This window comes from Triticum dicoccoides, chromosome 3A (genome assembly GCF_002162155.2).
Source record: "Triticum dicoccoides isolate Atlit2015 ecotype Zavitan chromosome 3A, WEW_v2.0, whole genome shotgun sequence".
NCBI classification, from domain to species: domain Eukaryota; kingdom Viridiplantae; phylum Streptophyta; class Magnoliopsida; order Poales; family Poaceae; genus Triticum; species Triticum dicoccoides.
In genome coordinates, this window is record NC_041384.1 from 712394508 (window position 1) to 712416823 (window position 22316).

Genomic DNA, 22316 nt, shown 5'->3' on the forward strand with positions numbered 1-22316 from the left:
TTTATCATGTAATCAAGTTAGTTTTGTTAGGGTTTGATCCCTAGTATCCATTGTGTTCTGAGATTGATGTTGCTATGACTTTGATATGCTTAATGCTTGTCCTAGGGCCCGAGTGCCATGATTTCAGATCTGAACCAATTATGTTTTCACGAATATATGTGAGTTCTTGATCCTATCTTGCAAGTCTATAGTCACCTACTATGTGTTATGATCCGGCAACCCCGAAGTGACAATAACCGGGACCACTCCCGGTGATGACCATAGTTTGAGGAGTTCATGTATTCACTATATGCTAATGCTTTGTTCCGGTTCTCTGTTAAGAGGAGGCCTTAATATCCCTAAGTTTCCAATAGGACCCCGCTGCCACGGGAGGGTAGGACAAAAGATGTCATGCAAGTTCTTTTCCATAAGCACGTATGAATATATACGGAATACATGCTTACATTACATTGATGAATTGGAGCTAGTTCTGTGTCACCCTATGTTATGACTGATACATGATGAACCGCATCCGGCATAATTATCCATCACTGATCTCGCTATGTTATGACTGGTTCTCACTTATTTACTTTTCTGCTGCTACTGTTACAATCACTACCAAATACCAAAAACATTACATTTGCTTGCACTACTCTTTTGTTACCGTTACCACCACTATCATATTACTGTGCTACTAAACACTTTGCTACAGATACTAAGTTTCCAGGTGTGGTTGAATTGACAACTCAACTGCTAATACTTGAGAATATTCTTTGGCTCCCCTTGTGTTGAATCAATAAATTTGGGTTGAATACTCTACCCTCGAAAACTGTGATCTATATCTGCTGGACACTATGAAGAACTTGAGAGATCAAAAAACCAAGATCTATCCCTCAACTACGAGGGGAGGTAAGGAACTGCCATCTAGCTCTCCACCAGATTCACCTTATGTTATGGGTAAGCTAGCGACACCTACACCTGCTTCTGCTATTCGTTCTAATATGTTGCATGTTATTGATGATGCCACTTATGCTATGCATGATAGTCATGATGAAACTGCTTCTATGTCTGATACTACTGTGCCCCTTGGTGAATTTCTTGATGAAAAAATTGCTAGGGCTAGAGAAAAAGAAATTATTGAATCTGAATACGATGATGATAGTGATGTTGAAAATATGCCTGTTATTCCTAAGGGCTATCTTTTTGATATGGAATCTTCTGCTGCTATTTTAGCTTGGAGGGATAGATATGAGCTTAAGAGGTTATTAATTAAATGGAACAAAGAATCGCTTAGAGATAAAATAGGACCCGACCCTGCCTTTGCTACTTCACCTATATGTGTTCCTGATAAGGATTATGAATTCTCTGTTGATCCTGATATAATTACTTTGGTTGAATCTGATCTGTTTTATGGCTATGAATCTGAAACTGTTGTGGCACATCTTAGTAAGTTAAATGATATAGCTGGCCTGTTTACTAATGATGAGAGATCGCGTTACTTTTATATACTCAAAATATTTCCGTTCTCATTAAAGGGTGCTGCTTAGATATGGTTTAATTCTCTTGATCCTGGTTGTGTGCGTAGTCCCCAGGATATGATTTATTAATTCTCTGCTAAATATTTCCCTGCTCATAAGAAACAAGCTGCTTTGAGGGAAATATATAACTTTGTGCAAATGAAAGAAGAGAGTCTCCCACAAGCTTGGGGGAGGCTTCTCAAGTTACTTAATGCTTTGCCTGATCATCCTCTTAAGAAACCTGAAATACTTGATATCTTTTATAATGGACTAACCGATGCTTCTAGAGATCACCTGGATAGTTGTGCTGGTTCTCTTTTCAGGGAAAGAACACCGGATGAAGCTGAAATCTTATTGAATAATATGTTGACAAATGAAAATAATTGGGCACCTCCTGAGCCACCTCCTGAGCCATCTCCTGCTCCAATTACTGAGCCTATTCCTAAACCAACTCCGAAGAAGAGAGGTGTTCTATTTCTCAGTCCCAAAGATATGCAAGAGGCAAAGAAATCTATGAAAGAGAAAGGTATTAAAGCTGAAGACGTTAAGAATTTACCTCCTATTGAAGAAATACATGGTCTTAATATACCTCCTGCTGAAGAAACTTATGATCTTAATTCTTTATTTATTGAAGAACCTCCTGACCCCGATATCTCGACATAGGTAGTAAAGATAAATTCTCTCTATAGATATGATAAAGCAGAAGTCCCTCCTACTAAAATTGCTAGTCAGTGCTTGGATGAGTTTGATAACTTTATGTATAAGCAAGACGACTTCAATGCTTATTTTGGTAGACAATTAAAAGAAAATGCGTATATGATTAGACGCTTGGGTGATTACATGGCTGATATTAAAGGTGAACTTAAACCTGTTAGCAAACATGCCTCTATGGTTACCACTCAGGTAGAACAAGTGCTTAAAGCTAAAAAAGAAGTGCTTGATGAAATGAATAGTAAGAAAAATGATTATGCTGTTAGAGTGGCTACTAGAACTGGTAGAATGACTCAGGAACCTTTGTATCCTGAAGGCCACCCAATGAGAATCGAGCATTCTAAAAGAAATAATATTGATGTTCCTAGTTCTTCTAAAAAGAAGAAAAAGAAAAATGATAGAACTGTGCAAACTTCTAGTGAACCTATTGCCGAACCACCTGATAATCCAAATGATATATCTATGTATGATGCTGAAACACAATCTGGTCATGAACATGAACCTAGTGAAAATGTTAATAATGATGTTCATGATGATGCTCAACCTAGTAATGACAATGATGTATAAATTGAACCTGCTATTGATCTTGATAACCCACAATAAAAGAATGAACGTTATGATAAAAGAGACATTTCTTGCTAGGAAACATGGTAAAGAAAGGGAACCTTGGGTTCAGAAACCAATGCCTTTTCCTCCAAAACCATCCAAGGAAAAGGATGATGAGGATTTTGAGCGCTTTGCTGAAATGATTAGGCCTATCTTTTTGCGTATGCGATTAACTGATGTGCTCAAAACAAATCCTTATGCTAAATATATGAAGGATATCATTACTTGTCAGGACCCCGATTCCAAGCCACATCGATCTAGCCGGTAACACATCATATCACTTTGCGGCCTCACGCACGGTATCCCACGGGTGTCGCCTTACCATGGCCCGGGACCGTTTGCGCCTTTTGGCTCACGTATATGATAGTGTTGCTAGCATCCATATGACAGAGAACCCGGGCCGACATGGCTGGTCATGAACCCAAAGCGGCACAAACCTATGGAGACAGGCATACATGAATCACATCGAGCATGTCGGTCATCAGCGAGTGATTCCGGGCTGTAGCACTGGGCTAACAGGACTCCGGGGAAACCCGGGCTGTAGCAGGCTAGGCAGGACTCCGGATGTCACCGCGTGACATTTCCCCGAAGGGACAGACATAGGAACAATGTGAAACACATGCCGGCCAGTCAAGTGTCCTGAGCAGTAGTGCTGGGCTAGCAGGACTCCGCTGAACCGGGCTGTAGCGGACTACTATGGCTCGAGGAACACTAGACTACATTTCCCCATAAGAAAGGCTGCCAAGGATAAACAACTAGATTGTCGGATCCCACTCATACCAAGCATTTCAATCGTACACACAATATGCCTGATATGAGTACATACAACATGGCATCACAACAAAACTCTACAACTCAAGTACTTTATTTAAAGGCTCCAGAGAGCTATACATAACATGTTCATACAGATAGGGGTCACATGACCCGACACTCAAGTCATACAATCATACAAGCACAAGAGGAAGCAACTAGTCTGAGTATAGGCACTAGAAAGAAAGAAGGCTTCTCAAAGCCTGTCTAACTACACAGGGCCCTCCATGGACAGGATCACCACCTGGGTGGCTAGTCACTCGTCGACATCAAGGTCTACGTAGAACCCATCGGAGGGAGCGGTGTTGTCGTCTGAAAATAGTAATTAAGCAAACATGAGTACAAAGGTACTCAGCAAGTCTTACAACAGAACCTACTATGCATGCTCATTCTCAAGAAGGTGATGGGGTTATTGCAGCAAGCCACCTTTGACTCTTGGCTAAGCTATCCTATGGAACTCCACTAGTAAAATAGTTTTCGCACACGAGTCCACTACTCACCAACACAATACTCCACCGGGGATCCTCTCTCGTCATCCTATGAGAGGGCCATCCTCGGTACTCACACTTATCTTGAGTCTTTTAGTAGTATCCGTTAACTTGTCTATGAACTGTATAGGCAACCAAGTAGTCCTTTACCGCGGACGCGGCTATTCGAATAGTTTTATACCCTGCAGGGGTGTACTTCTTCATACACGCTTTCACCACTTACCGCTGTTTACATGACATGTACTCAGCAACCTTCAAGCGGAAGCCCAGCGAGGGTGTCGGCCACGACCTACCCAAACACTAAAGTCTCTAGTCCAGGTTTATCGCCTCTCCAGGTTCCATCCGCAGGGAGTCCGGCCGAGGTTTCCACATACGGCCCCGAACGATGTGAACAGGGTCCCGAGACGCCAAACGGGCGCCTGGCATACCCGGCCATGGTGTATTTACCGCAACATAGCCCACCACTAAGGTCAGCGCTACGCACGGCCACCAAGACATAACCTACAAACACCAGAAACTATTTGCAACTCCTGGACAGAGTACTAGGGTGATTAAGAAGCCGAGAGGGTCCATTGGTTTCGGTCCCAATGTACGGTAGTAACTGCATCTTAAATCACACATACAGATCTCTGTTCTTATGGACGGCCTCAATGAAACAACCCACCATGTACTCCTACATGGCCTCTCATCGATAGCTTTACCAAAACATGTTCAACACATCCCTCACATTACCAACATAATCATATCACTCTAGCCCATCACCTAGATGAACCAGACCTGACACAACTCTAAGCATAGCAGGCATAGCAAGGTAGGAATCACATACATGGCTCAATCAACTCCTACACATGCTAGTGGGTTTCATCTAGTTACTGTGGCAATGACAGGTGGGTTTCTGTGGCTGGATGCTGGATAGGCTCCACATCGCCGCCCCGACCCCGCGGACACCTCACTCGCCCCCGCTTCTCTCCCCCGCTCTCCCGCACCATGGCCGACGCACCTGCCGCCGTCTCACCGCCGTAGTCACGCCCTCCGTCGTCCCTCTGCCGAGCCACCGTGTCCAGAAGCTCCGCCGCCCTCCACTCCATCGAGCAAGCCGAGCCCCGAGCGCTCGCTTGCCCCGCAGCCTCTGCAACAACCTCGCCCGACTCCGCCATCGCCGGAGATCCTCTCCGTCGTCGCCACCGCATCAGCTCGTCCCCGACGGCGCCGTCCATTTCTACGTGACCGCCATGAGCCCAGCTCCGTCCTCCCCCTCTCCATTAACCCCCTCCTGCACCGTGTGCACCATACCACGCTCACCCGAGCACCCGCTGCCGCCGAGCTCGTCGCCGACGTGTCTCCGGCCACCCACCGGCCACACCATTGCGACCAATGCACTCACCGCACCCGCAGGAGCCCGTAGCACCATTCCATGCGCCTCGCCGTGCCCCGCAGCCTCGGTTTCGGCCTCGCCCGAACTCCACCCACTACCACCACTCGATGTGGCTTGCTCCCAGCTACGCGTAGATGCTCTCTGCCGTCGTTTTCGTTGCCGGAGAAAGAAACCCGCAGCCCTCCGCCGCATCTGGCCTCGCCGGCGGCTAAACACTGGCGAGTTTGACTTTGTTTGACCGCTGGGTGGGCCCAGGTTGACTCCCCTGCGTCTATGACAAGTGCCCCCCCTCTGCTAATTAACCCAGATTAATTTTAACTAAATTTAGTTAGTTTAAATAACTCCTGACACGCGGGACCCACTGGTCAGGTTGACCTGGACATCCCCGTTGACCACTAACGTCACCCTGATGCACTGCTGACGCAATAACTGATTTCTGTATTTATTTTTATGTAGAGAATTCTAGAATTTATCCAAAACTTCTAAAAATCAGAGAAAATCAACCATAGCTCCAAATGCAAAGATTTATATATGAAAAATGATTAGAAAAATTCAATCTATCCATCTGTAATGGTTTCATGCATGACAAAACAAGTTAACCTTACTGTTTAAGCAGAATAAGGTAATGCACTAATAAGGCCATGTTTAATGAGCTAATATTTGAATCTTTGATTCAAATGAGTTCATCCCCTTCTGTTTTAGCTTGCATTAGGCCAAGACACTTTCATCTTGCCATGTCATAGCATGCATCATATTGTTGCATATTACCATGTGTTGATCATGTACAATTTTTTGTGCATATTGCATATTGCCATTTCGGCTTCAATAGACTAGCTTCCCTTGTTTTAATATGCTGGCAGCACCAGCTAACGTATCAAATAGGTAAAGGAGTGATAGAGAAGAATTGAAAACATATGAGAAAATCTAGGAATATGAGACATCAGGAGCAGTGGCTAGACAAGCTCTCTCAGGACCAGACCTAGCGGCAGCAATGCTGGGTGACGTTCAAGATCGTGTCGCCGATGTTAGACCGATGGTTCCAGTTATCCAGCTCTTGAGCACGCTATGGAATCCACTGCACCTTCACCTCCCAGAATTGGTTTGTTGTTGTTGATATGGAGCACGGCTGTCCCCAACGAAGTCAGTTTCTTAGGATGCCTGCTGCACTTTTAACGGCTAATCTTTGAAGCAGACCTCTGCTACAAAATGTATAAGAAAAAACCACATGTCTTCCGGTGGTTGGCTGGCCCTAACAGAGTTAGTTACATCGGGTGGCTGGCCGGCTGGCCCTGACCGTTTGAATAGTAAAGCAAACCTCTACCACAAGACACTCCAGGAGACCACCATATGTCTACGTTGCACTTCCTATTACGAAGACCGGCTCCACTTTTCAATTTCTTAGAGCAACTCTAATGGGGCGACCCATTTCGTCCGCCCGCGTCTGTTTGGGTCGGCGCGGACAAAAGTGGCGGCCCAACGCGCCGACCCAAACGGACGTGCGTCCGTTTTTCATCCGCGGGCGACCCATTCCCGGCCTATTTTTGAGCCTGATTTGCGTGGGCGCGGACACGCGACGGACGCGTGCTTGCTCGCCTACTCCTGTCCCCGGACTTGCTCGTCTGTGGCACATTGGCCTTCCCTTCCCCCAGCCAACAAGCAACACTCGCCCCCGGCTCCTCCGTCACCGAAGCCGCCACCCATTTTTCCGGCGACTCTTCCAGCTGCCGCCGCCTCCACATCCGCCCAGCAACGCCGCCCCTGCCCCCAGTCGCCTGCCGCCGCCGTTTGGACACCGGGGAGCAAGTTGGTTTCCCGCCGCTGTTTCCCCCAAGCACAGCCGCCCCGCGACCAAAAAGACGCCTCGCCGTCCTAGCCACAGACGACCGACACGCTCGTCGGACGCCGTGACCCTCGTCGGACGCCGGCCGGGCAGCTAGCTGGTCTGTGGGCGCCGCGTCTCCCCTCTCCGGCCGTCTCCTTCTTCGACGCCCGCAAGTTGTTCGACGGTTTGCCAAGGTACGAAAATGGACTCCGCCGACGAGTTCTTTTTCCACAATTTCCTTTGCGACTCCGACGATTCGTCCGACGACGAGAAGGAGATATTGGCTGCTGTGTTGGTCCATCACCACCTCAACAACCAGCGGCCGTTATTCCATGGCTCCATTCCGGGCCACCTTCCAGCGTTGAATCGTAACCGGGAGAGCGGACAACATTTGAGCAGTTCACTCAGTTTCATGAGACATGCGTGATTGGGAAACTCACGTGCAACTGCAAAATGATTTTGTTGAGTATACGTGGACTCATGTTGGCAACCAATAGATGTATCTTTTTTATTCGTTTTGTAAAACTATCTGAAATATTTTTATTTTTATTTGGCCTGTAAACTATACTATTTATTTGGGCGGACTATTTTGTTTGTTAAATTTTCATTTCACCATATGTGAGAATGCAATGCAAAATTGGGCGGCCAGCCGGCAACGCCTGCACATATGGGTCGACGCGTTGGGCGCGCTGCCGACCCATATGAAAAACAAGGCGGATGCCGGGCGGGCGGCCGACCCAAATGGACAAAAAACGGACGAAATCGCCGTCCGTTTGGGTCGGCCCGTGGGAGTTGCTCTTAGTCTTCTCAAGCATGCACGTTGTAGCACAAGATCGACATCAGCTGCTTTTTTATAAAGAGAATTAATTAATATCACGAAGATACCAATTACCAAAAGGATGTCCAAAGACATCAAGGATGCACACAAAAAAACAAAAATTAAAAAGAGAGAAATAGAAAACAAAACCCCCGTCTCGGTGATGAAACACTCGCAACAACAACACTGTAATTAACCACCATCGAAGACAACACCCCGACAGCAAAAGAGATTCTCCAAAGATGACACCTCCGAGAAGGAAACAATGCACAAACGTTGTTGTCACCAGATTGAAGATCTTGAGTTTTCACCTTGGACAAAAGCCCGAGTTCACACAACCATGCCTTCAGCAAGGCCATTGCCAGGAAAAACCAAAGAAGGTCAGACCTTGGGCTTTCACCCTGGAAATCGTGACTTGGTACTTGAGGACCACCACCCAAAATGCAGTCCACCTGTGCTGCCGCCCCCGTCTTGCCAAGCCCACCGCTGCAACTCACCAACACCGGACACACAAGAAGAACCTGTGCCGTTATTCTTCATCGCCACCAATACAACTCTCCACCATTACAAACCATGAATTTCCCACCTCTGTAAATACCATTGAAATCGATATTTACACATGTCCGATGACACCGACAAGAAAGTGAAGCTCGCGCCACTCCCTCATGAAGTGTCACTGGACGAAGATAAGGGGGTGTGCAACTGAATCGATTCTAATCTTGATATCTAGTGGCGCCATGCGCGAATCAGTGGAAATTCCCGAGAGGAATACCGGAACTCATCAGCGTCGGGATAGAGGAGGCCAGCATGAAGCAGATTGATGACTTGGCGCTCGAAGATCAGCAGGGCCAAACCACCATCATCTCCCTACCGGACTGGCCATAGAGAACAAGACAGCCTCTCCGTCCGAATTGGCCCCGATCGGCCTTGAGACCCATATTACGCCCTGAGGCCCAGATTAGATCGGAGCAACCCGCAGCCTGCGGGGTGCCAGCACCTCTACATCGCCCTTCCACCGAAGAATATCAGGCAATGGTTGGTGTGAATGTTATCTAACACTGCTTCTATAGTCAGTAGCAGACCACAAAAGATGCAGCCTGTCTCCTTCGAGGAAGCCGCCGTGCCATTAGAATTGTACGCACACTACTGTCAATGTCATCCCTTCCGCACGTCTTTCTACATTGGCTGCATCGTGGTGACATGCTCCTCTCCATGAACAGTCTGGCGCCGTTACCACCTGGCACCCTTTTTTTTCAAGCACAATTTGAGAGTGAGTGGATAAAAGGAGGTAAAAGCACCCCAAGTACCCCAACTTGCATGGAATGTGATGATTTAGTTCCAAACTTGCAAAATGCAATTTCACCATACCCCAACTTGTACTAGAAGTGACGATTTAGTCCCCGGCCTATCATAGCTCAACAAGTGGCAGCCACGTGGCTTGACCGGGCTTCGCCCGCACTTTTGGAGGAAACACCCTGCCGTCTTCTCTAATTAGATGAAGTATTAGTTGATCCATTTATTCTCTAGATTGTTTAAACATGGTCGACACTCCAGTCTACCGGTTGAAGGTGGCCACCAACTTGCAGGAAACTGTCTGGGATGCTGACATTGTGGTGAATGGGCTGTCGTCCACCAAGAAAAGGGAGGTGTTTGAGGAGCTCATCGAATATTGGAAGGAGCATATCTGTGTTCAAGTGATCATTTTGCCCGCAAAGGGCATAGAAGCCTTCTTGGGCCCAATTCCTCGTATCATCACGCCTATGCAAATGATTAGTTCCGGAGGTAAGGATGTATCTTACTCTGTGCTTGCCGTTGCATATATTCTCATCTAGGAGTATATCAAAGTGTGCAATCATTTGGTATCCTTGAGGAAGAGTGATTGAATTGGCTAGAGAGTGTGGCGAAACCTAGGACAGTGTTTGGTAATCAAGTGTTTGCATTGGTTATTTCCTCCCTTGTGCAATGCTTGTATAATACACTATTTATTGAGAAGAAGAAAATAATATATAGTAGCTTTTCAGTGAAAGCCTTGTAATTTTTTACTATTGACAGAAAGCAAAGCTTAAGGCTTGATAATGTGTTGTGCAATGTCTGATTTCTTAGAATTATTGTATAGGGATAGGAGAGGTTGTTTAAACTTGTATCTCAATTCTATCTTTTCTTCTCTCTTATCCCATCTAACGACCTCCTGGTTGATCTCCTCCTCATCCTAATCGATCTCTCTTGATCTCCTCTCTGTAACTTGTGAACCAAGGCTTTGCCTCAATATATACAATGCGGCCCGAGACAAAGGGTTCTACGCTTCCCAAACAATTTCACATGGTAACAGAGCCTCTTCCTCATCAGATCAAAAGAGATCGCATCTAGCTACCTTCGCGACCGAGCCATGTCTACCACCTCCGCCTCCATGTCACCCAGCATCATGGGCGCGATCACCACCACACTACAAAAAAATACACTTCCGTGATGATACGGGTTTGTCACAGTAGGTCGCGTTTTCTGTCATGCATGTTCATCCATGACAAATTTATGACAGAATCAAGATAGTCATACCTTTGCTGTCTTAGAAGTGTTTCATGACATTGCCAAAATTATCATCGCGGAAGTGTCCACTTCCATGACGATAAATCGTGCGTCACAGAACTGCTTTCGTCAAGGGTGACCGACACGTAGCATCCAACGTAACGGAATGACGTTAAGCTATCGGGTCGGATTTTGGATCTGATAACCCGTTAACAGCCACGACCAATGCCGATTTTCCACGTGTAAAATTCTCATTGGCTGACGGATCCACGCGTCAGCTCCGCGTTGGCACAGGTGTCACTCCAACGGTCGAGATGGGCCTATAATATGTTGACACGTGGACCGGCCCAAAAGTGGCCCACAAAGATTATGTGGGCCGGCCCAACCGAAGGCCCATAAGATTTAGTGGACCATAATGGGCCGGCCCAGCTAAAGGCCCACAAAATTTAGCGGACCATAATGGGCCGGCCCAGCTAAAGGCCCACACGATTTTGCAGACCTTAATGGATCGGCCCAGCTAAAGGACCACAAGATTTTGCGGACCACCATGGGCTGGCCCAGCTAAAGGCCCACTAGATTCTGCCGACCATAATGGGCCAGCCCAGCTAAAGGCCCAACATTCTCTGTCAAATCGGCCTGTCAATGGCCTATCCTAAACTTGTCATCAACGCGGCCCATGGTCACTTCCGGCCCGTTAACAGTCTGCTAAGTAATTGGGCCGAATTACAGCCCGATTTATTTCCGGCATGTTAAAGGTCCGGCTTCGTTTGGGCCCATTTACAGGCCATCAAAACTTTCGGCCCATAAACGACCATGAAGGATTTGGGTCATATTCGTCCATGTCTGACATTGGGCCTGTTAGAGGCCCACTATAGCTTTGGGCCACTTTCAGCCTGTTAACGCCGGACCTAAACCATGGCCATATGTGGCCCAACGCCATATCGGGCCCATTAACGGCCCATATAAAAATGACGATAATCTAACCCGACCGAAGTTCTGGGCTGTTAAAGGCCCGTGTATTAGGTCGGCACATTTACGGCCCGTCCGAATTTCGGCCTGTTAAAGTTCAGTGGGTTATTTAGCACAATCAGGGCCCAATCTCACTTTCAGTCTATTAAAGGCCCATGTATTTTATGGGCTCGAGATATTTACACCTGTAAACGGCCTATTTTTACTGAGGGCCCAAATTATGTTTAGGCCTGTTAAAGGCCCACTATGGGCACAGGCCTACCATAAAAATATGAAAGCTTATGCTGATTTAGGCCCACATATTTTTAGTGGGCTACATGCAAATTTCGGCCCGTAATCGTTTTTAGCCCAATTGGAATGGGCCCGACGAATGTTGGCATGTTGGGCTCCTACGAAGCTTTAGGACGAATACATTACTAAGATAAATCTACAGTATACAAAAATAGTGTCGTAATTACTGCAGCCTGAGGCAGCATCATAAATATTGTATCACAACAAAATAAATTCCAACCATACAACAAAAGGCCTGTTGGCATAAAGTTTACAGTCCTTCCAGATAAAAGCATCATCAGATATATAGAAGCACTGATCATTTGACCTGAGTGATAATGTTTCAGGCTGTAGAATCTGATGGAGCAGCATGATCTCCACCTTTTTTCCGCCATTGCTCTTGAACAACGAAGCGAATGTCTGATACACTACTAGAAATACCACTACTAATGGCGCACCTAATATGGCCATTAATGGCGCATCACTGGTGCGGCATTGATAGCACGCCATTAGTAATTTTTACTAATGGCGCACCAGCTGGTGCGCCATTAGTATCTGGTATACTAATGGCGCACCACCTGGTGCGCCATTAGTATATGCGAGGGTGCGCCATTAGTATGCCTCCCAGTTGGCATGTATACCCAGGTGCTTTGGCATACTAATGGCGCACCACCTCTGGATGCGCCATTAGTAACCGCAGCATACTAATGGCGCACTACCCGGTGATGCGCCATTAGTATGCACTGTCATACTAATGGCGCACTGTCGTGTGATGCGCCATTAGTATGAATATTAGGTTTTTTTTCTGTTTTTTGCACAGGTTACAAAATGTATAATTTGACAAAATATAGACAACACACATCAACAATAGATTCATCAAATACAATAGAAGATTAGTCTTTGAATACAATTCATCATATTAGTCTCCGAATACAATTCATCATATTAGTCTCCGAATTAAAAAGACCGAACAAAGATAGAACATTATATTACAAGTCTCGAGACCGCGAGTAGCGAGTTTGTCTTCGCATTACAAGTCGATATCGATCATCTAAACTACCATCACATAGAAGAGAGCTGCGGTCATCACGATGAGCATCATCACGATGAAACTCGTCTTCATCCGGTTCCTCCAACGCTCCCTCCCCTCTCCCGCTAGATAGCGGGCGTATCTAGATTCGGCCTCGGCCCTAGTGGTGTACCCTTTGTAACTGTTACCGCTGAATCGGTGAACCTGTCTCCGACACTCCTCCCAGTCATCGTAGACCCCGGGAACCTTACCCTTGTACACGACATACGTCGGCATCACTATGCACTAGCCAAACGAAACGTTAGTACCAATTCACAGACAATACATAAGCAATATATAATTATGCAACAGAACGATCGGAAGAGAAAAGCAAGACATTAATAGCATCGATTACATCTAAGTTGAACGACTCTCAAAACCAAAGAGACATACTACAAGTTCATTAAAGTTTAATTACAACATGAGCCAATCGATGTTTCAGTCATGAAAGAACGGGCGTTGTCATCCTGCATTTGTAGCATTGTGTCGATGTCACTGTTGGACGGTTGATTTCTGAGGTAGAACTGCCCCGAGGTACGAAGGACATCTTGATGGATGATTTCCGCAAACTCCGACTGGATGCGAAAGAATTCTTGTCGGAGGTCCGCGTCCTGGATTGCCGACACGCTCGCGGCCCAATCTTGGAGTTTACTCGGTAGCAGAAGTTGATGATGGTCCCGTACGATCGCCCGCATGTGATGGATGGCGTAGTAGGCACCCTTCTGACCGCCAGGCGGCTGCTTGACGCAGCAGAACGTCGTATTGTGGGAGAACACGTGCTTGCCGTACTTACGAATAGGCCTGGTGAAGGTGCCTCCAGATTGGGCGTAGCCGGGGAGAACATCATCAAGAACCTTCTTGACATTTGTGTAGTCTACGTTCGACTGACGGTCCGGGTCGAAATACGTGGCCATGGAATATTTGGGGCTTAGGAGGATGAGCGTGCAACGTGTGTCACTGCAGAAAACACGGAATGTTAAAAGAAAAACGATCGAAAAGTAAGAATTCATATGTTACGGGTCGGTTGAGGGGAGGACTTACTCGGGAAAGTAAGGCACGAGGAAGTTATCCTTATCTTGGTTTGCCAGAATGACGCCTTCGAGGTAAGAACTCGCGACTTGCCGGTCCCCAGCGCTGCCCAAGATCTTGGCACGCATGTAGAAGGGGTCGACTATCACGATGTCCGGGGTCTTGTCGCGAATGATCCGCATCTCCATACTCAGCGAAAATAGCCGAACGAAGGTGTAGTGCAGCGGATGAAGGTTAAACATAGCAAAGATGTCATCAAACCGCAGGACGATCGTACCCCCGATGTCGCCATCCACAAAGCCCTTGCCCTCTGGCACCTTGGCCACGAAAACCGGGTATGCCACATCCTTCTCTCTGAGACGCCGCTTCTCCAAAGAAAGAACACTGTCGTGCAGACTCCGCATAGCACCGGTTGCAGCATTGAGCATATTTGGTGGTAGCATCGCCCTACCCGCCACATGCACCCTCCTCAAGATATCCTGCGGTGAAGGTGGCCCGTCCTGAGCACGGATCATACTCGGTGCCGGCTGGCTCGCACCCTTCTTAGTCTTTCTTTTGCGTGCCTTCTTCTTCTCCTGTAATGGGACCGAGTTCTGCTCACAGACCGCCTTCTTGAGTGTGTTGGGGCTGATAATATTTCGCACCTCGCCTATCTGAGGCTCGGTGAAGTCGGCAGCTGGAGGCGTCTCCTGAGAGCTGAACGCCAGACGGCGCCTGTTGCAACTTGGCTTCTCCGCGGTACGAGCTAGATCGCACACGTCTTTTGTTGGGTTTGGTTCTTGAGAAGGAGGCCCCATGAAGTCGCCATCGTACCCATGCTCGGCAAAGTACTGATCGACGTTGCCAAATGTATCATCGTCGTCGTCGTCGTCGTTCTGATCCTGTGCCATATGCATGTTTGGATCCAGTGGCATAGGGATGTCCGGCACCGTTACGGCGGTCTTGCCATGGGGCCGACTTGGCGCCGGCACGACTGGCGGTGTTGTCTTTGGGGTGGTGTCCCCCGCCCCCAAACAAATCTGGCTCTTCGGCCAAAGCAGGGGCCAGCTCAGGCAGGAGCTGAGGGTCATCACGTCATCATCGTCGGCCCCGACGGGTCGAATCGGAGGTAACAAGTCGTCGCAGCCTGGCAGCACCCGAACCAGTTGAACCCTAAACAAGTTGGGTGGCATCTGGGTACCGTGGAACAAGGGGTTGCCCGGTTGAACGATTTTGCCCTTGGCGACATCGACCAACTCATTGTTCACGAAGTGGAGGAGAGTGCACGGAACGTCGGCGGCGCCCTGCGAAAACATGTAGGGCGTCAGGGATGCCCAGTCAAAGGCAAGGAGATGAACTCCTCGGCCGAGAGAGGCTTAATTAGTTACCATGATGATGGCGTCGAGCTCGGCTAATGTCGAGGCACCGCCAACGGCGGGCGTGCAGTTGACAGAGCGGTCGCTTGCTGAAGAGGTGCCGGCCGGCGTACATCTCAAGCTCGCATAGTATCACCACGATCTCTTCCTGTAGCCTTCTGAGTTGCCTCACGCCAATCGACTTCCGAGAGATGACGTCGAAGAAGTTGCATAGGCCAAATAGCGTTTCACGGACGTGCGCGTCCATGATCCCACGGATTGCAACTGGAAGTATCTGCGTCATCAGCACGTGACAGTCGTGAGACTTCATCCCGCTGAACTTCTGCTTCGCTGGGTCTAGGTATCTGCTTATCTTCCCTGCGTAACCGTAAGGAAGTTTTACTCCTAGGAGGCAGGTGAAAAACTGCTCGATCTCCTCCTGACTTAGAGTGAAGCACGCGGGAGGGTAGTCATTTCCGGTCTTCTTGGCCTTTTTGCCTTTGCGACGACTTTCTGTGTCCTGCTTCGCCTCATCATCATCATCATCATCATCATCATCATCATCATCATCATCATCATATATAGCGTGAAGCTCCTGCCTGATGCCCATTGATTTCAAGTCTGCCCTTGCTTTCGGCCCATCTTTGGTCCTCTTTGGCATGTTGAGCAGGGTACCAAGCAGACTCTCGCACACGTTCTTCGTGATATGCATGACATCAAGGCTGTGAGGCACACGGTGGATCTTCCAGTACGGCAAGTCCCAGAAAACAGACCTCGTTTTCCATACCTTCAGCAGCGGCTCTGGCGCCTTTCGCTTCTTTCCCGGCTCTGGCGCCTTTTGCTTCTTTCCCGGCAGTGGGCAGTCTTTCCAATTTTTCAACAGCTTGTCTATTTCCTCGCCGCTCCTCGTACACGGGCGTTTTCGGGGTTCGGTTTCACCATCGAACAGATCCTTGCGTTTCCTCCACGGGTCATCGTCGCGAAGCCACCTTCGATGTCCCATGAACACGGTTTTCGAAGACCCGGGATCTCTATCTAGCTGGCGATACGTTGTGTCATCCATGCACCTTACGCATCGAGAAAATCCGTGGACTACCTGCCCCGCAAGATATCCGTAACCGAGATAGTCGTGCACCGTCGTGAGCAGTGCGGCTCTCATAGGGAAATATTCTTTCTCTGCGGCGTCCCACGTATTGGCTGGCGTTTTCCACAGCGTGTCAAGCTCCTCTTTCAGCAGCCCCAGATACAGATTGATGTCGTTCCCTGGTTGTTTCGGCCCTTCAATTAGCATACTCATGTGAATGTACTTCCTCTTCATGCACAACCAGGGGGGAAGGTTGTACATCCACACAAACACAGGCCAGGTGCTATGTGTGCTTCTCTGGCTGCCAAACGGATTGACTCCATCGGTGCTCGCGCCCAGCACGATGTTCCTTGGATCGTTCCCAAATTCTGGGTATTCGAAGTTCAATGCTTGCCACTGGCTCGCATCCTTAGGGTGACTCAGCATCTTGTCTTTTTTATCTATCTCTGGATCATTTGCGTCATCTTCTCGCTTCTTCTCCTCCCTGTCCGCGTGCCAACGTAGGAGCTTTGCTACCTTAGGATCCGCGAAATACCGCTGCAGACGAGGAGTGATCGGAAAGTACCACACCACTTTTCGAGGAGCTTTCTTCCTCTTCTTGTATCGAGTGACACCGCACACCGGACATATTGTAGACTCCGCGTGCTCGTCCCGATAAATGATGCAATTGTTCATGCACACATGGTATTTCTCGTGCGGTAAATCCAGAGGACACACGATTTTCTTCGCCTCCTCCAAACTGGTCGGGCACTTGTTCCCCTTGGGAAGACGTTCGTGCCAGAATGACATGTTCTCGTCGAAGCATGCGTCGGTCATTTTCTGTTTTACCTTCATCTCCAGGGCCATGAGCGTTACTTTCAGGCGGGTATCCTCGGGCCTGCATCCTTCATACAATGGAGTAACCGCGTCTAACTCAAGTTGATCCATCTTGGCTTTCTCTCGGGCGGCAGCTCTTGCGTTATCCGTCTGCTTGAGAAACAGCTCTTGAATATGAGGGTCCTGCACCCAGCCCATCGATGGTCCAGCGTCGTCTGCTCCGCCGGCATCATCATCTTCATGATCATGCCCGTCGCCTGCTCCGGCATCTTCCTCATCATCATGTCCTGCATCTTCTACATGATGACTGTGTACAGCATCACAGTCGTGATCATCTCCTGGGGATTCTTCGTCTTCTCGCCCGCCCGAGCCGCGGTGGTTGTCTTGCTGCCCTTCCTCATTTCTTGCCCGGCCCGCATGGACGACTTCGTAGTCATCTTCATCACCTTGCCACCGATAGCCATCCATGAAACCACGCAACAGCAGGTGGTCCCGCACCTGCCCGGAATCCGGGTCCGCAATAAGGCTCTTCAGCTTGCATCTTCGACACGGACATCTTATCTCCGTCTCGTTCTTTTGAAGCATCTCGGCCTTCGCGGACCTCAAAAACCTATTCATGATGCCTTCGGTCATCGTGCGGACCATGGTCGCCTGCGGGGTAGAGCAAAACGATATTTTAGAACCAAACAAAAATTTGGCATGACCTTCCCTAAAAATAGGACCAAAAAGAATGCTTAATGCCAAAATTCTCGCCGAAACGGAAATGAATCAACATTCCGGCAAAATATTGGCAACTATCGCATATCAAATACCGGTACACCTCCAAACACAAACACATATGCAACACCACAAACATATGCAACACCACGAACATACATAGATCTAGCTAGGCCGTAAAAAGTGCATGTGCACATTGTTGTAAGGAGAACAACCTAAATATAGCTTCCCCCCTTACTTACCTATTAAAACAAGGTAATTTAACCACTTAATTTGAATGAATCTATGGTGGAAATGAGGTGAAAAAGAGGAGGCACCCGAGACAAGGAGGAGGTGGAGAGAATGAAGTGGGGAGAACGTGAGTGTGTGGGTAGGAGAGGCTGTCCCAAATATCTTGTTGCTGCCCACTTACTAATGGCGCACCTCTTGCATGGTGCGCCATTAGTACTTACAACTACTAATGGCGCACTTAAGCAGGATGCGCCATTAGTATGTTTGGATAGGCGCACTAGTTCAAAAAAAAATCCTATACTAATGGCGCACCCACTGCCTGGTGCGCCATTAGTAGTTACAACTACTAATGGCGCACTTGGGCAGGATGCGCCATTAGTATGTTTGGATAGGCGCACTAGTTGAAAAATAAATTTCTATACTAATGGCGCACCTGCTGCCTGGTGCGCCATTAGTAGTTACAACTACTAATGGCGCACTTTGCCGGAAGCGTCATTAGTATGTTTGGACAGGCGCACTAGTTAAAAAAAAATTTGATACTAATGGCGCACCCGTAGCATGGTGCGCCATTAGTTGTTTAAACTCTAATGGCGCATCAGATTGTGGTGCGCCATTAGTATATACTAATGGCGCACCATCTTTCTGGTGCGCCATTAGTGTCAATCCCATCTATAGCCATTTTCCTAGTAGTGATAGTCTGGTTTCAAAACCATTCATATCTTGACGACATTTCTCAACCACTATTCTTGTTTCCGAAACAACGTCCACTAGGGATTGGACTTGTGTATGGAGCACAGATATATCACTCTGTCTAGCAGGAAGATTTTGTTGCGTAGGCGATTTGGACGAGGTTACCTTGACAACCAACCCAGAATTACGTAGGAAGGTGCTTTTCGCACTGTTAGTGGAGAGATAATGACGCACTACAGCAAGAGGTGACATTGTGCCTGTAGTAGCCTCGTCACCTTCAGGTGGTTGTGGCTGTTCAATCATTTGTTCCATAGCTTCCTGAAAGTTTGAACTTGTAGATTAGTGTACCAGATAAGTTACTAATGAGAAAAAAACAAACAAAGTAGGTTAAACGTTTATACATAACTTATTTTGGTGAACTATTGTAATACATTAGCATGTATTGTAGTGCCAACTACATAATAAAATCACATTCGGAACATATGTCCATATACCATGCCTACTGTATTGTCTATTTCCTCACATTCGTTGACATCTAAGGATAAAAAGACATGGTTTAAAGTAGGATGAACATAGTATGACATCATTCATATCATGGGCAAACAGATATAAAACAAATAGACTATTTTATCATTGTATGCGCACGTGAACATAACAACTAGATTACAGATCAAGACCAAAAGAATATCCTTCATCTCTTTTAAACCATGTAAGGTGAAATGATACGTTAAGACAACTGTGAATAAAACTGAACAGAGTAACTGACATTGGCTGCAAACCAAGTAGTTAAAATACATCACAGTACCAACCAGTTCAAGGCAGGAGGAGTAAGGACTTACAACAGCGGCTTGAACTGGTGTGCTCATGCCCTTCATCTTGCTGGTGTGGCAATCCTTGAAGATTTGCACTTCATTCGGTTCAAGTTCTTTTTGGCCCGCACGGGATTTCCTCTGTATTTGGAACAAGTCAATATAGATACGATAACATGACACAAAAAAGAAGAAGGAAGTAGCAGCTATTTACAAGAGCCTCGCAGTGTGCAATATAGCTACGAGATCCTGTGGTCTGTTGGAATTTCACTTTAGAACGGTTGGTTTTGTTCTTCAAACAGTTAGCCTAGAAGAAGATACACTTGTAAGGCACATACATAAATACAAGTTCAATATGTGGTCTGATCAAATACATATAGCCTACCTGATATTTTGAATCAGAACAGTGTTTAACGAGGGCTGTCCAGTCTTCATCTGTAATATGTTCCACTTGAGATGTTTGGGCGATTTTCATTGTTAGCCTTGCCTTCAAAGTGAGATTTTCTAAGGTGGTACCGATATTGTCGCAGAGAAGAGTAAAAAACATGAGTGCATGCTTGTCTAGTTGCATCATCTTTCGGATCCAGTTTGAACCTCATCTGTTGAAAAAAGTATGTAAGTCTTATTAGGAGGAAGCTAGAAAGTATGGGACAGAGCAAGACAATATTACTAATTGCGATGAATAACATTACTTACGGACAAATTGTCAAGGAAGGTGTTAAACTGGGTATTGTCTCTCTCATTCCTGTACTGGATCCACGTTGGGAGGATACGTGCATGACACCTAACGGCAACGGCTGCCTCTGATACTAACTTGGCTGACTCTGTAGCATCACGTGTCCTTTTTAAACGTGCCTCAAAATGGATCTCCATTCTTCCTCCTTTAGATTTTGTTAATCTGTCAAGCATTATCCCTGATGTCTGTTTCCGCTTGCGCCATAGTGCTAGTTCAACAAGGAATATGGAAAGTGTTAGTGTACATCAAACTGTGAGAGTACATATAAAGGAGCATGCAACTGCAACTTGACTCGGTCAGGTACCGTCTTAGTGTTGATGCTCATGAGGTTCATCTGATCTTGCCAAGTCCTGTTGTGTCAGCAGTGCTTCGGAAGTAGTGTTAGATGTGAAGGCGGCTTGGGAACTGGCCTGTTCTGGAGCAAACGAACGAGTAACTAGGGATGGCAATTTTATCCATGGATCTGGATACCCATGGATACCCAACCCGATTGGGCAAGGGTATGGGGCGCATTTCTGCCCATGGGTCCGTGGATATGGATACCCACGGACAGCCGGGTTGGGCACGGTTTGTATTTTGTGCTCCATGGATATCCAATGGATACCCGTATGACATGTGGGGCCATATGTGAGTGACAGTAGAAAGAGCGAATCAATGGGAAATGGCAGGCAATATGCAACTGGTGCCATAAGCTATATGCTACAGAATCAACCTCTGGTATGTCACACTTAAGCACTCATCGTATTACTTTTTGCCTACTTATGCATGTAGTTTATGTTGTCATTTGTGAGTGAATGATGATGAGTTAACTTGATCTTTGGGAAGGATTCACGCTGACTTTTCTATGCCCATGGAGCTCCATGGGTATGTGGGTATCCAGCAGGTTTGGGCATGGACACAAGTTGTGCCCATGCATAATTTGGTGGATGGGCAGAGGGTAGGAAGATGGGTCATGGGTTGGATTCGGACCAGCTCCACCCGCCCCAAACCCGACCCATTGCCATCCCTACGAGTAACTAGTTGAGATACTGTGTTTGTAGATTTAGCCGGTGGACTTGGACCTTCTACTGCACTATAAGTACCAGCGGAATCTCGATGGCAGAATGTTTTCCGTTTCACCCGACGAGTAACAGCACTCCCTACTATATTATTTTCCTTGCTCTTTTTTGACTTTGCCATGTCAAGTTGTACCCACAACACAAAAGAATAAAATCAATCTTCAGAACTCATTGATGCATGATACAGACAAGCAATACTTTGATGTAAGACAACCGTATGAGGATGGAATATGTAAGAAAAACAGGACAGCGTTACATATTCACAGCTACGATGTGCAAACTAAGCAGAAGGATTTTCAAGAAAATAGAAGTAATGCAAGCTAGACACCATATGAAAGATGCAACCAATATTACTCTGCCAAGTTAAAAGTGTCTTGTCATAAGTGGCAATTCGAAAAATTAGAAGCAGTACAACGTAGAAATCAATGCAAGATGCAACCACTATCAAACTGCCATGTTAGAAGCGTCCAATCATGAGTGATTGATGCAGGATACACAACAGCAGTACTTTGATGTAAGAACATGGTATGATAGATAGATGCAGTGTATTCTAGACACAGAAAGTCATGTCATATGCACATGTATAACGTATAAACCCAGCAGGTGCAATTTAATCAAAATAAAAGAAATACAGGCTAGACAACATATGCAACATGAAACCAATTATCACACTTTCAACTTAGAGCAAGCACCTGCGATGGTGGAGTACGGGAGATGAACTCATCATGTAGACTTGGGACTTCAACTTCATTAGCATTAGCAGTGGCAAATCTAGAGAGTCTCTGTTTGCGTCGGTGCGGAGGACCACCAACATCCCCTAACTTACTCTTTTCCTTCCTATTTTCTGATATTGCCT